The sequence below is a fragment of the Styela clava genome, chromosome 10, assembly GCF_964204865.1.
Source record: "Styela clava chromosome 10, kaStyClav1.hap1.2, whole genome shotgun sequence".
In the NCBI taxonomy this organism is placed as follows: domain Eukaryota; kingdom Metazoa; phylum Chordata; class Ascidiacea; order Stolidobranchia; family Styelidae; genus Styela; species Styela clava.
The window spans coordinates 21,226,455-21,239,839 of record NC_135259.1 but is presented as its reverse complement, the minus strand read 5'-3'; the positions used below and the strand labels follow the sequence as shown (position 1 = coordinate 21,239,839).

Sequence of the window (13,385 nt, the reverse complement as noted above, 5' to 3'; positions counted from 1 at the left end):
CTGCGCCATCGAGGGTCCCACCAAAGCGAGCAAGATATATAACAAATTCCATTGGTTCGTCATTTATTGTTCAAAAAGGATTTGCGTGCCAACAGTATGACAGAAGCGTGTCACAAATCCAAGTCTCATGGAAGACTTCGACATAAACGTAGCGCCTTAGATTACATTAGACATATGTTCTTTCTGTCGCATGAAGTCTAAAATATTTATGTGCCTCGAGTGAGGATCGAACTCACGACCTTGAAATTATGAGACTCACGCGCTGCCTACTGCGCCATCGAGGCTTCCTTCAAAGCGAGCAATATATATAAAAATTACACTTGTTTCGTCATTCGTTGTTCGAAATAGTTTTGTGTGCCAACAGTATTACAGAAGCGTGTCACAAATCCAAGTCTCATGGAAGACTGCGACATAAACGTAGCGCCTTAGATTACATTAGACATGTGTTCTTTCTGTCGCACCAAGTCTAAAATAGTTATGTGCCTCGAGTGAGGATCGAACTCACGACCTTGAGATTATGAGACTCACGCGCTGCCTACTGCGCCATCGAGGCTCCCATCAAAGCGAGCAATATATATAACAAATTCTATTGGTTCGTCATTTATTGTTCAAAAAGGATTTGTGTGCCAACGGTATGACAGATGCGTGTCACAAATCCAAGTCTCAATGGAAGACTGCGACATGAACGTAGCGTCTTATATTACATTAGACATGTGTTCTTTCTGTCGCATGAAGTCTAAAATATTTATGTGCCTCGAGTGAGGATCGAACTCGCGACCTTGAGATTATGAGACTCACGCGCTGCCTACTGCGCCATCGAGGCTCCCATCAAAGCGAGCAATATATATAACAAATTCTGTTTGTTTCGTCATTTATTGTTCAAAAAGGATTTGCGTGCCAACAGTATGAAAGAAGCGTGTCACAAATCCAAGTCTCATTGGAAGACTGCGAAATAAACGTAGCGCCTTAGATCGAACTGACGACCTTGAGATTATGAGAGTCACGCACTGCCTACTGCGCAATCTAGGCTTCTATCACGAAGAGCCATATATATTACAAAGCAATGAATAACGTCATTGATTGTTCTGAAATGACTTGTGTGCCAGCATTATGACAGGAGCGGGTTACGAAACCAAGTCTCAATTAGACACTGCGACCTGAACGCAGCAGCTTAGATTACAATAGACGTGTTTATGTTCTTTCGCATCAGGTCTAAGTTATACGATCCGACCCGAGTTTAAGGATTTGTGTGCAAAAAATATGACAGAAGTGGGATTCGAACCCACGCCTCCATCGGAGACTGCGACCTGCGAAAACGAGTGTGAAGTAATTCAGTGTTTTAGGAAACCGAAATTGGAATCAACTCCAATAGCTAGATATCACGGTAGATATGTCTTTCTGGAGTGTCGCATCAGGTCTAAAGTATTTAATGTTCCCCAAGTGAGGATTGAACTCACGACCTTGAAACTCACGCGCTGCCTACTGCGCCATCGAAGCTCCCATCAAAGCGATCATATATATATATAACAAATTCTATTTGTTTCGTCATTTCTTGTTCGAAAAGGGTTTGTGTGCCAACGGTATGACAGAAGCGTTTCACAAATCCAAGTCTCAATGGAAGACTGCGACTTGAACGTGGCGCCTTAGACCGCTCGGCCACGCGACTCACGCGCTGCCTACTGCGCCATCGAGGCTCCCATCAAAGCGAGCAATATATATAACAAATTCTATTGGTTCGTCATTTATTGTTCAAAAAGGATTTGCGTGCCAACTGTATGACAGAAGCGTGTCACAAATCCAAGTCTCATTAGAAGACTGCGAAATAAACGTAGCGCCTTAGATTACATTAGACATGTGTTCCTTTCTGTAGCATCAAGTCTAAAATATTTATGTGCCTCGAGTGAGGATCGAACTCACGACCTTGAGATTATGAGACTCACGCGCTGCCTACTGCGCCATCGAGGCTCCCATCAAAGCGAGCAATATATATAATAAATTCTATTGGTTCGTCATTTATTGTTCAAAAAGGATTTGCGTGCCAACAGTATGACAGAAGCGTGTCACAAATCCAAGTCTCATTGGAAGACTGCAAAATAAACGTAGCGCCTTAGATTACATAAGACATGTGTTCTTTCTGTCGCATCAAGTCTAAAATATTTATGTGCCTCGAGTGAGGATCGAACTCACGACCTTGAGATTATGAGACTCACGCACTGCCTACTGCGCAATCCAGGCTTCTATCACGAAGAACCATATATATAACAAAATCAATGAATAACGTCATTGATTGTTCTGAAATGACTTGTGTGCCAGCATCATGACAAGAGTGGGTTACGAAACCAAGTCTCAATCAGACACTGCGACCTGAACGCAGCAGCTTAGATTACAATAGACGTGTTTATGTTCTTTCGCATCAGGTCTAAGTTATACGATCCGACCCGAGTTTAAGGATTTGTGTGCAAAAAATGTGACAGAAGTGGGATTCGAACCCACGCTTCCATCGGAGACTGCGACCTGGACGCAGCGCCTTAGACCGCTCGGCCATTCTGCTTTTCTATGCACACAGGGTAGCAAATAAAATATAGGAACCCTATTGAAATCTTATAAAGTGAAAACGAGTGAAGTAATTCAGTGTTTTAGGAAACCGAAATTGGAATCAACTCCAAAAGCTAGATATCACGGTAGATATGTCTTTCTGGACTATCGCATCAGGTCTAAAGTATTTAATATTCCCCAAGTAAGTATTGAACTCACGACCTTGAGACTCACACGCTGCCTACTGCGCCATAGAGGCCCCTATCACATCGGGAAATATGTTCAACAAAATCTACTATTTTTGCATTTATTGTTTGAAAAGTATTTGTGTGCCAACAGTATGACAGAAGCGTGTCACAAATCCAAGTCTCAATGGAAGACTGCGACATGAACGTAGCGTCTTATATTACATTAGACATGTGTTCTTTCTGTCGCATGAAGTCTAAAATATTTATGTGCCTCGAGTGAGGATCGAACTCACGCGCTGCCTACTGCGCCATCGAGTCTCCAATCAAAGCGAGCAATATATATAACAAATTCTATTGGTTCGTCATTTATTGTTCAAAAAGGATTTGCGTGCCAACAGTATGACAGAAGCGTGTCACAAATCCAAGTATCATTGTAAGACTGCGAAATAAACGTAGCGCCTTTGATCGAACTGACGACCTTGAGATTATGAGAGTCACGCACTGCCTACTGCGCAATCCAGGCTTCTATCACGAAGAGCCATATATATTACAAAGCAATGATTAACGTCATTGATTGTTATGAAATGACTTGTGTGCCAGCATTATGACAAGAGCGGGTTACGAAACCAAGTCTCAATCAGACACTGCGACCTGAACGCAGCAGCTTAGATTACAATAGACGTGTTTATGTTCTTTCGCACCAGGTCTAAGTTATACGATATGACCCGAGTTTAAGGATTTGTGTGCAAAAAATATGACAGAAGTGGGATTCGAACCCACGCCTCCATCGGAGACTGCGACCTGAACGCAGCGCCTCAGACCGCTCGGCCATCCTGCCTTTCTATGCACACAGGGTAGCAAATAAAATATAGGAACCCTATTGAAATCTCATAAAGTGAAAACGAGTGAAGTAATTCAGTGTTTTAGGAAACCGAAATTGGAATCAACTCCAAAAGCTAGATATCACGGTAGATATGTCTTTCTGGACTGTCGCATCAGATCTAAAGTATTTAATGTTCCCCAAGTGAGTATTGAACTCACGACCTTGAAACTCACGCGCTGCCTACTGCGCCATCGAAGCTCCCATCAAAGCGAGCATATATATATAACAAATTCTATTTGTTTCGTCATTTATTGTTCGAAAAGGGTTTGTGTGCCAACGGTATGACAGAAGCGTGTCACGAATCCAAGTCTCAATGGAAGACTGCGACATGAACGTGGCGCCTTAGACCGCTCGGCCATTATGCCCTGCTATGCACACAGGGTAGCAAATAAAATATAGGAATCTTATAGAAATCTTATAAAGTGAAAACGAGTGAAGTAATTCAGTGTTTTAAGAAACCGAAATTGGAATCAACTCCAAATCTAGATAGCACGATAGATATGTCTTTCTGGACTGTCGCATCAGGTCTAAAGTATTTAATGTTCCCCAAGTGAGGATTGAACTCACGACCTTGAGACTCGCAGCCCCCCATCACATCGGGAAATATGTTCAACAAAATCTATTATTTCGTCATTCATTATTTGAAAAGTATTTGTGTGCCAACAGTATGACAGAAGCGTGTCACAAATCCAAGTCTCACTAGAAGACTGCGACATGGACGCAGCGACTTAGATTACTTTAGACATGTGTCCTGTTCTGTCACATCAAGTCTGAAATAATTATATGCCTCGAGTGAGGATCGAACTCACGACCTTGAGATTATGAGACTCACGCGCTGCCTACTGCGCCATCGAGGCTCCCTTCAAAGCGAGCAATATATATAAAAATTACACTTGTTTCGTCATTCGTTGTTCGAAAAGGTTTTGTGTGCCAACAGTATGACAGAAGCGTGTCACAAATCCAAGTCTCATGGAAGACTGCGACATAAACGTAGCGCCTTAGATTACATTAGACATGTGTTCTTTCTGTCGCACCAAGTCTAAAATATTTATGTGCCTCGAGTGAGGATCGAACTCACGACCTTGAGATTATGAGACTCACGCGCTGCCTACTGCGCCATCGAGGCTCCCATCAAAGCAAGCAATATATATAACAAATTCTATTTGTTTCGTCATTTATTGTTCAAAAAGAATTTGTGTGCCAACGGTATGACAGATGCGTGTCACAAATCCAAGTCTCAATGGAAGACTGCGACATGAACGTAGCGTCTTATATTACATTAGACATGTGTTCTTTCTGTCGCATGAAGTCTAAAATATTTATGTGCCTCGAGTGAGGATAGAACTCACGACCTTGAGATTATGAGACTCACGCGCTGCCTACTGCGCCATCGAGGCTCCCATCAAAGCGAGCAATATATATAACAAATTCTATTGGTTCGTCATTTATTGTTCAAAAAGGATTTGTGTGCCAACGGTATGACAGATGCGTGTCACAAATCCAAGTCTCAATGGAAGACTGCGACATGAACGTAGCGTCTTATATTACATTAGACATGTGTTCTTTCTGTCGCATGAAGTCTAAAATATTTATGTGCCTCGAGTGAGGATCGAACTCGCGACCTTGAGATTATGAGACTCACGCGCTGCCTACTGCGCCATCGAGGCTCCCATCAAAGCGAGCAATATATATAACAAATTCTATTTGTTTCGTCATTTATTGTTCAAAAAGGATTTGCGTGCCAACAGTATGACAGAAGCGTTTCACGAATCCAAGTCTCATTGGAAGACTGCGAAATAAACGTAGCGCCTTAGATTACATTAGACATGTGTTCCTTTCTGTAGCATCGAGTCTAAAATATTTATGTGCCTCGAGTGAGGATCGAACTCACGACCTTGAGATTACGAGACTCACGCACTGCCTACTGCGCAATCCAGGCTTCTATCACGAAGAGCCATATATATAACAAAATCAATGAATAACGTCATTGATTGTTCTGAAATGACTTGTGTGCCAGCATCATGACAAGAGCGGGTTACGAAACCAAGTTTCAATCAGACACTGCGACCTGAACGCAGCAGCTTAGATTACAATAGACGTGTTTATGTTCTTTCGCATCAGGTCTAAGTTATACGATCCGACCCGAGTTTAAGGATTTGTGTGCAAAGAATATGACAGAAGTGGGATTCGAACCCACGCCTCCATCGGAGACTGCGACCTGAACGCAGCGCCTTAGACCGCTCGGCCATTCTGCCTTTCTATGCACACAGGGTAGCAAATAAAATATAGGAACCCTATTGAAATCTTATAAAGTGAAAACGAGTGAAGTAATTCAGTGTTTTAGGAAACCGAAATTGGAATCAACTCCAAAAGCTAGATATCACGGTAGATATGTCTTTCTGGACTATCGCATCAGGTCTAAAGTATTTAATATTCCCCAAGTGAGTATTGAACTCACGACCTTGAGACTCACACGCTGCCTACTGCACCATAGAGGCCCCCATCACATCGGGAAATATGTTCAACAAAATCTACTATTTTTGCATTTATTGTTTGAAAAGTATTTGTGTGCCAACAGTATGACAGAAGCGTGTCACAAATCCAAGTCTCACTAGAAGACTGCGACATGGACGCAGCGCCTTAGATTACATTAGACATGTGTTCTTTCTGTCGCATCAAGTCTAAAATAATTATATGCCTCGAGTGAGGATCGAACTCACGACCTTGACATTATGAGACTCACGCGCTGCCTACTGCGCCATCGAGGCTTCCTTCAAAGCGAGCAATATATATAAAAATTACACTTGTTTCGTCATTCATTGTTCGAAAAGGTTTTGTGTGCTAACAGTATGACAGAAGCGTGTCACAAATCCAAGTATCATGGAAGACTGCGACATAAACGTAGCGCCTTAGATTACATTAGACATATGTTCTTTCTGTCGCATGAAGTCTATAATATTTATGTGCCTCGAGTGAGGATCGAACTCACGACCTTGAGATTATGAGACTCACGCGCTGCCTACTGCGCCATCGAGGGTCCCATCAAAGCGAGCAAGATATATAACAAATTCCATTGGTTCGTCATTTATTGTTCAAATAGGATTTGCGTGCCAACAGTATGACAGAAGCGTGTCACAAATCCAAGTCTCATTGGAAGACTGCGAAATAAACGTAGCGCCTTAGATCGAACTGACGACCTTGAGATTATGAGAGTCACGCACTGCCTACTGCGCAATCCAGGCTTCTATCACGAAGAGCCATATATATTACAAAGCAATGAATACCGTCATTGATTGTTCTGAAATGACTTGTGTGCCAGCATTATGACAAGAGCGGGTTACGAAACCAAGTCTCAATCAGACACTGCGACCTGAACGCAGCAGCTTAGATTACAATAGACGTGTTTATGTTCTTTCGCATCAGGTCTAAGTTATACGATCCGACCCGAGTTTAAGGATTTGTGTGCAAAAAATATGACAGAAGTGGGATTCGAACCCACGCCTCCATCGGAGACTGCGACCTGAACGCAGCGCCTTAGACCCGCTCGGCCATTCTGCCTTTCTATGCTCACAGGGTAGCAAATAAAAAATAGGGACCCTATTGAAATCTTATAAAGTGAAAACGAGTGAAGTAATTCAGTGTTTTAGGAAACCGAAATTGGAATCAACTCCAATAGCTAGATATCACGGTAGATATGTCTTTCTGGACTGTCGCATCAGGTCTAAAGTATTTAATGTTCCCCAAGTGAGGATTGAACTCACGACCTTGAAACTCACGCGCTGCCTACTGCGCCATCGAAGCTCCCATCAAAGCGAGCATATATATATAACAAATTCTATTTGTTTCGTCATTTATTGTTCGAAAAGGGTTTGTGTGCCAACGGTATGACAGAAGCGTGTCACAAATCCAAGTCTCAATGGAAGACTGCGACATGAACGTGGCGCCTTAGACCGCTCGGCCATTATGCCCTGCTATGCACACAGGGTAGCAAATAAAATATAGGAATCTTATAGAAATCTTATAAAGTGAAAACGAGTGAAGTAATTCAGTGTTTTAAGAAACCGAAATTGGAATCAACTCCAAATCTAGATAGCACGATAGATATATCTTTCTGGACTGTCGCATCAGGTCTAAAGTATTTAATGTTCCCCAAGTGAGGATTGAACTCACGACCTTGAGACTCGCAGCCCCCCATCACATCGGGAAATATGTTCAACAAAATCTATTATTTCGTCATTCATTGTTTGAAAAGTATTTGTGTGCCAACAGTATGACAGAAGCGTGTCACAAATCCAAGTCTCACTAGAAGACTGCGACATGGACGCAGCGACTTAGATTACATTAGACATGTGTCCTGTTCTGTCACATCAAGTCTGAAATAATCATATGCCTCGAGTGAGGATCGAACTCACGACCTTGAGATTATGAGACTCACGCGCTGCCTACCGCGCCATCGAGGCTCCCTTCAAAGCGAGCAATATATATAAAAATTACACTTCTTTCGTCATTCGTTGTTCGAAAAGGTTTTGTGTGCCAACAGTATGACAGAAGCGTGTCACAAATCCAAGTCTCATGGAAGACTGCGACCTAAACGTAGCGCCTTAGATTACATTAGACATGTGTTCTTTCTGTCGCACCAAGTCTAAAATATTTATGTGCCTCGAGTGAGGATCGAACTCACGACCTTGAGATTATGAGACTCACGCGCTGCATACTGCGCCATCGAGGCTCCCATCAAAGCAAGCAATATATATAACAAATTCTATTTGTTTCGTCATTTATTGTTAAAAAAGAATTTGTGTGCCAACGGTATGACAGATGCGTGTCACAAATCCAAGTCTCAATGGAAGACTGCGACATGAACGTAGCGTCTTATATTACATTAGACATGTGTTCTTTCTGTCGCATGAAGTCTAAAATATTTATGTGCCTCGAGTGAGGATAGAACTCACGACCTTGAGATTATGAGACTCACGCGCTGCCTACTGCGCCATCGAGGCTCCCATCAAAGCAAGCAATATATATAACAAATTCTATTTGTTTCGTCATCTATTGTTCAAAACGAATTTGTGTGCCAACGGTATGACAGATGCGTGTCACAAATCCAAGTGTCAATGGAAGACTGCGACATGAACGTAGCGTCTTATATTAGATTAGACATGTGTTCTTTCTGTCGCATGAAGTCTAAAATATTTATGTGCCTCGAGTGAGGATAGAACTTACGACCTTGAGATTATGAGACTCACGCGCTGCCTACTGCGCCATTGAGGCTCCCATCAAAGCGAGCAATATATATAACAAATTCTATTTGTTTCGTCATTTATTGTTCAAAAAGAATTTGTGTGCCAACGGTATGACAGATGCGTGTCACAAATCCGAGTCTCAATGGAAGAATGCGACATGAACGTAGCGTCTTATATTACATTAGACATGTGTTCTTTCTGTCGCATGAAGTCTAAAATATTTATGTGCCTCGAGTGAGGATCGAACTCACGACCTTGAGATTATGAGACTCACGCGCTGCCTACTGCGCCATCGAGGCTCCCATCAAAGCGAGCAATATATATAACAAATTCTATTTGTTTCGTCATTTATTGTTCAAAAAGGATTTGCGTGCCAACAGTATGACAGAAGCGTGTCACGAATCCAAGTCTCATTGGAAGACTGCGAAATAAACGTAGCGCCTTAGATTACATTAGACATGTGTTCCTTTCTGTAGCATCAAGTCTAAAATATTTATGTGCCTCGAGTGAGGATCGAACTCACGACCTTGAGATTATGAGACTCACGCGCTGCCTACTGCGCCATCGAGGCTCCCATCAAAGCGAGCAATATATATAATAAATTCTATTGGTTCGTCATTTATTGTTCAAAAAGGATTTGCGTGCCAACAGTATGACACAAGCGTGTCACAAATCCAAGTCTCATTGGAAGACTGCAAAATAAACGTAGCGCCTTAGATTACATAAGACATGTGTTCTTTCTGTCGCATCAAGTCTAAAATATTTATGTGCCTCGAGTGAGGATCGAACTCACGACCTTGAGATTATGAGACTCACGCACTGCCTACTGCGCAATCCAGGCTTCTATCACGAAGAGCCATATATATAACAAAATCAATGAATAACGTCATTGATTGTTCTGAAATGACTTGTGTGCCAGCATCATGACAAGAGCGGGTTACGAAACCAAGTCTCAATCAGACACTGCGACCTGAACGCAGCAGCTTAGATTACAATAGACGTGTTTATGTTCTTTCGCATCAGGTCTAAGTTATACGATCCGACCCGAGTTTAAGGATTTGTGTGCAAAAAATATGACAGAAGTGGGATTCGAACCCACGCCTCCATCGGAGACTGCGACCTGAACGCAGCGCCTTAGACCGCTCGGCCATTCTGCCTTTCTATGCACACAGGGTAGCAAATAAAATATAGGAACCCTATTGAAATCTTATAAAGTGAAAACGAGGGAAGTAATTCAGTGTTTTATGAAACCGAAATTGGAATCAACTCCAAAAGCTAGATATCACGGTAGATATGTCTTTCTGGACTATCGCATCAGGTCTAAAGTATTTAATATTCCCCAAGTGAGTATTGAACTCACGACCTTGAGACTCACACGCTGCCTACTGCGCCATAGAGGCCCCCATCACATCGGGAAATATGTTCAACAAAATCTACTATTTTTGCATTTATTGTTTGAAAAGTATTTGTGTGCCAACAGTATGACAGAAGCGTGTCACAAATCCAAGTCTCAATGGAAGACTGCGACATGAACGTAGCGTCTTATATTACATTAGACATGTGTTCTTTCTGTCGCATGAAGTCTAAAATATTTATGTGCCTCGAGTGAGGATCGAACTCACGACCTTGAGATTATTAGACTCCCGCGCTGCCTACTGCGCCATCGAGGCTCCCATCGAAGCGAGCAATATATATAACAAATTCTATTGGTTCGTCATTTATTGTTCAAAAAGGATTTGCGTGCCAACAGTATGACAGAAGCGTGTCACAAATCCAAGTATCATTGGAAGACTGCGAAATAAACGTAGCGCCTTAGATCGAACTGACGACCTTGAGATTATGAGAGTCACGCACTGCCTACTGCGCAATCCAGGCTTCTATCACGAAGAGCCATATATATTACAAAGCAATGATTAACGTCATTGATTGTTATGAAATGACTTGTGTGCCAGCATCATGACAAGAGCGGGTTACGAAACCAAGTCTCAATCAGACACTGCGACCTGAACGCAGCAGCTTAGATTACAATAGACGTGTTTATGTTCTTTCGCACCAGGTCTAAGTTATACGATATGACCCGAGTTTAAGGATTTGTGTGCAAAAAATATGACAGAAGTGGGATTCGAACCCACGCCTCCATCGGAGACTGCGACCTGAACGCAGCGCCTCAGACCGCTCGGCCATCCTACCTTTCTATGCACACAGGGTAGCAAATAAAATATAGGAACCCTATTGAAATCTCATAAAGTGAAAACGAGTGAAGTAATTCAGTGTTTTAGGAAACCGAAATTGGAATCAACTCCAAAAGCTAGATATCACGGTAGATATGTCTTTCTGGACTGTCGCATCAGATCTAAAGTATTTAATGTTCCCCAAGTGAGTATTGAACTCACGACCTTGAGACTCACACGCTGCCTACTGCACCATAGAGGCCCCCATCACATCGGGAAATATGTTCAACAAAATCTACTATTTTTGCATTTATTGTTTGAAAAGTATTTGTGTGCCAACAGTATGGCAGAAGCGTGTCACAAATCCAAGTCTCACTAGAAGACTGCGACATGGACGCAGCGCCTTAGATTACATTAGACATGTGTTCTTTCTGTCGCATCAAGTCTAAAATAATTATATGCCTCGAGTGAGGATCGAACTCATGACCTTGAAATTATGAGACTCACGCGCTGCCTCTGCGCCATCGAGGCTTCCTTCAAAGCGAGCAATATATATAAAAATTACACTTGTTTCGTCATTCATTGTTCGAAAAGGTTTTGTGTGCTAACAGTATGACAGAAGCGTGTCACAAATCCAAGTCTCATGGAAGACTGCGACATAAACGTAGCGCCTTAGATTACATTAGACATATGTTCTTTCTGTCGCATGAAGTCTAAAATATTTATGTGCCTCGAGTGAGGATCGAACTCACGACCTTGAGATTATGAGACTCACGCGCTGCCTACTGCGCCATCGAGGGTCCCATCAAAGCGAGCAAGATATATAACAAATTCCATTGGTTCGTCATTTATTGTTCAAAAAGAATTTGCGTGCCAACAGTATGACAGAAGCGTGTCACAAATCCAAGTCTCATTGGAAGACTGCGAAATAAACGTAGCGCCTTAGATCGAACTGACGACCTTGAGATTATGAGAGTCACGCACTGCCTACTGCACAATCCAGGCTTCTATCACGAAGAGCCATATATATTACAAAGCAATGAATACCGTCATTGATTGTTCTGAAATTACTTGTGTGCCAGCATTATGACAAGAGCGGGTTACGAAACCAAGTCTCAATCAGACACTTCTACCTGAACGCAGCAGCTTAGATTACAATAGACGTGTTTATGTTCTTTCGCATCAGGTCTAAGTTATACGATCCGACCCGAGTTTAAGGATTTGTGTGCAAAAAATAGGACAGAAGTGGGATTCGAACCCACGCCTCCATCGGAGACTGCGACCTGAACGCAGCGCCTTAGACCGCTCGGCCATTCTGCCTTTCTATGCTCACAGGGTAGCAAATAAAAAATAGGGACCCTATTGAAATCTTATAAAGTGAAAACGAGTGAAGTAATTCAGTGTTTTAGGAAACCGAAATTGGAATCAACTCCAATAGCTAGATATCACGGTAGATATGTCTTTCTGGACTGTCGCATCAGGTCTAAAGTATTTAATGTTCCCCAAGTGAGGATTGAACTCACGACCTTGAAACTCACGCGCTGCCTACTGCGCCATCGAAGCTCCCATCAAAGCGAGCATATATATATATAACAAATTCTATTGGTTCGTCATTTATTGTTCAAAAAGGATTTGTGTGCCAACGGTATGACAGAAGCGTGTCACAAATCCAAGTCTCAATGGAAGACTGCGACATGAACGTGGCGCCTTAGACCGGTCGGCCATTATGCCCTGCTATGCACACAGGGTAGCAAATAAAATATAGGAATCTTATAGAAATCTTATAAAGTGAAAACGAGTGAAGTAATTCAGTGTTTTAAGAAACCGAAATTGGAATCAACTCCAAATCTAGATAGCACGATAGATATGTCTTTCTGGACTGTCGCATCAGGTCTAAAGTATTTAATGTTCCCCAAGTGAGGATTGAACTCACGACCTTGAGACTCGCAGCCCCCCATCACATCGGGAAATATGTTCAACAAAATCTATTATTTCGTCATTCATTGTTTGAAAAGTATTTGTGTGCCAACAGTATGACAGAAGCGTGTCACAAATCCAAGTCTCACTAGAAGACTGCGACATGGACGCAGCGACTTAGATTACATTAGACATGTGTCCTGTTCTGTCACATCAAGTCTGAAATAATTATATGCCTCGAGTGAGGATCGAACTCACGACCTTGAGATTATGAGACTCACGCGCTGCCTACTGCGCCATCGAGGCTCCCTTCAAAGCGAGCAATATATATAAAAATTACACTTGTTTCGTCATTCGTTGTTCGAAAAGGTTTGGTGTGCCAACAGTATGACAGAAGCGTGTCACAAATCCAAGTCTCATGGAAGACTGCGACATAAACGTAGCGCCT

The 13,385-nt window shown here is 42.3% G+C and overlaps 24 non-coding genes across 24 annotated transcripts; all 24 read right to left on the bottom strand.

The window, feature by feature from the left end:
* Positions 1 to 211: 211 nt before the first annotated feature.
* On the bottom strand, positions 212 to 284 carry Trnam-cau (transfer RNA methionine (anticodon CAU)). Its single transcript has one exon. It is a non-coding gene; the product is annotated as a tRNA-Met (tRNA).
* A 196-nt stretch (positions 285 to 480) lies between these two features.
* Trnam-cau (transfer RNA methionine (anticodon CAU)) lies at positions 481 to 553 on the bottom strand. The gene has a single exon. It is a non-coding gene; the product is annotated as a tRNA-Met (tRNA).
* Positions 554 to 750: 197 nt separating this feature from the next.
* Positions 751 to 823, bottom strand: Trnam-cau (transfer RNA methionine (anticodon CAU)). The gene has a single exon. It is a non-coding gene; the product is annotated as a tRNA-Met (tRNA).
* Positions 824 to 1,892: 1,069 nt separating this feature from the next.
* Trnam-cau (transfer RNA methionine (anticodon CAU)) lies at positions 1,893 to 1,965 on the bottom strand. Its single transcript has one exon. It is a non-coding gene; the product is annotated as a tRNA-Met (tRNA).
* Positions 1,966 to 2,468: 503 nt separating this feature from the next.
* Trnal-cag (transfer RNA leucine (anticodon CAG)) lies at positions 2,469 to 2,551 on the bottom strand. The gene has a single exon. It is a non-coding gene; the product is annotated as a tRNA-Leu (tRNA).
* Positions 2,552 to 3,478: 927 nt separating this feature from the next.
* Trnal-cag (transfer RNA leucine (anticodon CAG)) lies at positions 3,479 to 3,561 on the bottom strand. The gene has a single exon. It is a non-coding gene; the product is annotated as a tRNA-Leu (tRNA).
* Positions 3,562 to 4,390: 829 nt separating this feature from the next.
* On the bottom strand, positions 4,391 to 4,463 carry Trnam-cau (transfer RNA methionine (anticodon CAU)). Its single transcript has one exon. It is a non-coding gene; the product is annotated as a tRNA-Met (tRNA).
* A 196-nt stretch (positions 4,464 to 4,659) lies between these two features.
* On the bottom strand, positions 4,660 to 4,732 carry Trnam-cau (transfer RNA methionine (anticodon CAU)). Its single transcript has one exon. It is a non-coding gene; the product is annotated as a tRNA-Met (tRNA).
* A 198-nt stretch (positions 4,733 to 4,930) lies between these two features.
* Positions 4,931 to 5,003, bottom strand: Trnam-cau (transfer RNA methionine (anticodon CAU)). The gene has a single exon. It is a non-coding gene; the product is annotated as a tRNA-Met (tRNA).
* A 197-nt stretch (positions 5,004 to 5,200) lies between these two features.
* On the bottom strand, positions 5,201 to 5,273 carry Trnam-cau (transfer RNA methionine (anticodon CAU)). Its single transcript has one exon. It is a non-coding gene; the product is annotated as a tRNA-Met (tRNA).
* Positions 5,274 to 5,472: 199 nt separating this feature from the next.
* Positions 5,473 to 5,545, bottom strand: Trnat-cgu (transfer RNA threonine (anticodon CGU)). The gene has a single exon. It is a non-coding gene; the product is annotated as a tRNA-Thr (tRNA).
* A 233-nt stretch (positions 5,546 to 5,778) lies between these two features.
* Positions 5,779 to 5,861, bottom strand: Trnal-cag (transfer RNA leucine (anticodon CAG)). The gene has a single exon. It is a non-coding gene; the product is annotated as a tRNA-Leu (tRNA).
* Positions 5,862 to 6,301: 440 nt separating this feature from the next.
* Trnam-cau (transfer RNA methionine (anticodon CAU)) lies at positions 6,302 to 6,374 on the bottom strand. The gene has a single exon. It is a non-coding gene; the product is annotated as a tRNA-Met (tRNA).
* Positions 6,375 to 7,080: 706 nt separating this feature from the next.
* Positions 7,081 to 7,164, bottom strand: Trnal-cag (transfer RNA leucine (anticodon CAG)). Its single transcript has one exon. It is a non-coding gene; the product is annotated as a tRNA-Leu (tRNA).
* An 829-nt stretch (positions 7,165 to 7,993) lies between these two features.
* Positions 7,994 to 8,066, bottom strand: Trnam-cau (transfer RNA methionine (anticodon CAU)). The gene has a single exon. It is a non-coding gene; the product is annotated as a tRNA-Met (tRNA).
* A 196-nt stretch (positions 8,067 to 8,262) lies between these two features.
* On the bottom strand, positions 8,263 to 8,335 carry Trnam-cau (transfer RNA methionine (anticodon CAU)). The gene has a single exon. It is a non-coding gene; the product is annotated as a tRNA-Met (tRNA).
* A 198-nt stretch (positions 8,336 to 8,533) lies between these two features.
* On the bottom strand, positions 8,534 to 8,606 carry Trnam-cau (transfer RNA methionine (anticodon CAU)). Its single transcript has one exon. It is a non-coding gene; the product is annotated as a tRNA-Met (tRNA).
* Positions 8,607 to 9,075: 469 nt separating this feature from the next.
* On the bottom strand, positions 9,076 to 9,148 carry Trnam-cau (transfer RNA methionine (anticodon CAU)). The gene has a single exon. It is a non-coding gene; the product is annotated as a tRNA-Met (tRNA).
* A 199-nt stretch (positions 9,149 to 9,347) lies between these two features.
* On the bottom strand, positions 9,348 to 9,420 carry Trnam-cau (transfer RNA methionine (anticodon CAU)). Its single transcript has one exon. It is a non-coding gene; the product is annotated as a tRNA-Met (tRNA).
* Positions 9,421 to 9,923: 503 nt separating this feature from the next.
* On the bottom strand, positions 9,924 to 10,006 carry Trnal-cag (transfer RNA leucine (anticodon CAG)). The gene has a single exon. It is a non-coding gene; the product is annotated as a tRNA-Leu (tRNA).
* A 440-nt stretch (positions 10,007 to 10,446) lies between these two features.
* On the bottom strand, positions 10,447 to 10,519 carry Trnai-aau (transfer RNA isoleucine (anticodon AAU)). Its single transcript has one exon. It is a non-coding gene; the product is annotated as a tRNA-Ile (tRNA).
* A 437-nt stretch (positions 10,520 to 10,956) lies between these two features.
* Positions 10,957 to 11,039, bottom strand: Trnal-cag (transfer RNA leucine (anticodon CAG)). The gene has a single exon. It is a non-coding gene; the product is annotated as a tRNA-Leu (tRNA).
* Positions 11,040 to 12,257: 1,218 nt separating this feature from the next.
* Trnal-cag (transfer RNA leucine (anticodon CAG)) lies at positions 12,258 to 12,340 on the bottom strand. Its single transcript has one exon. It is a non-coding gene; the product is annotated as a tRNA-Leu (tRNA).
* An 830-nt stretch (positions 12,341 to 13,170) lies between these two features.
* Positions 13,171 to 13,243, bottom strand: Trnam-cau (transfer RNA methionine (anticodon CAU)). The gene has a single exon. It is a non-coding gene; the product is annotated as a tRNA-Met (tRNA).
* Positions 13,244 to 13,385: the final 142 nt, after the last annotated feature.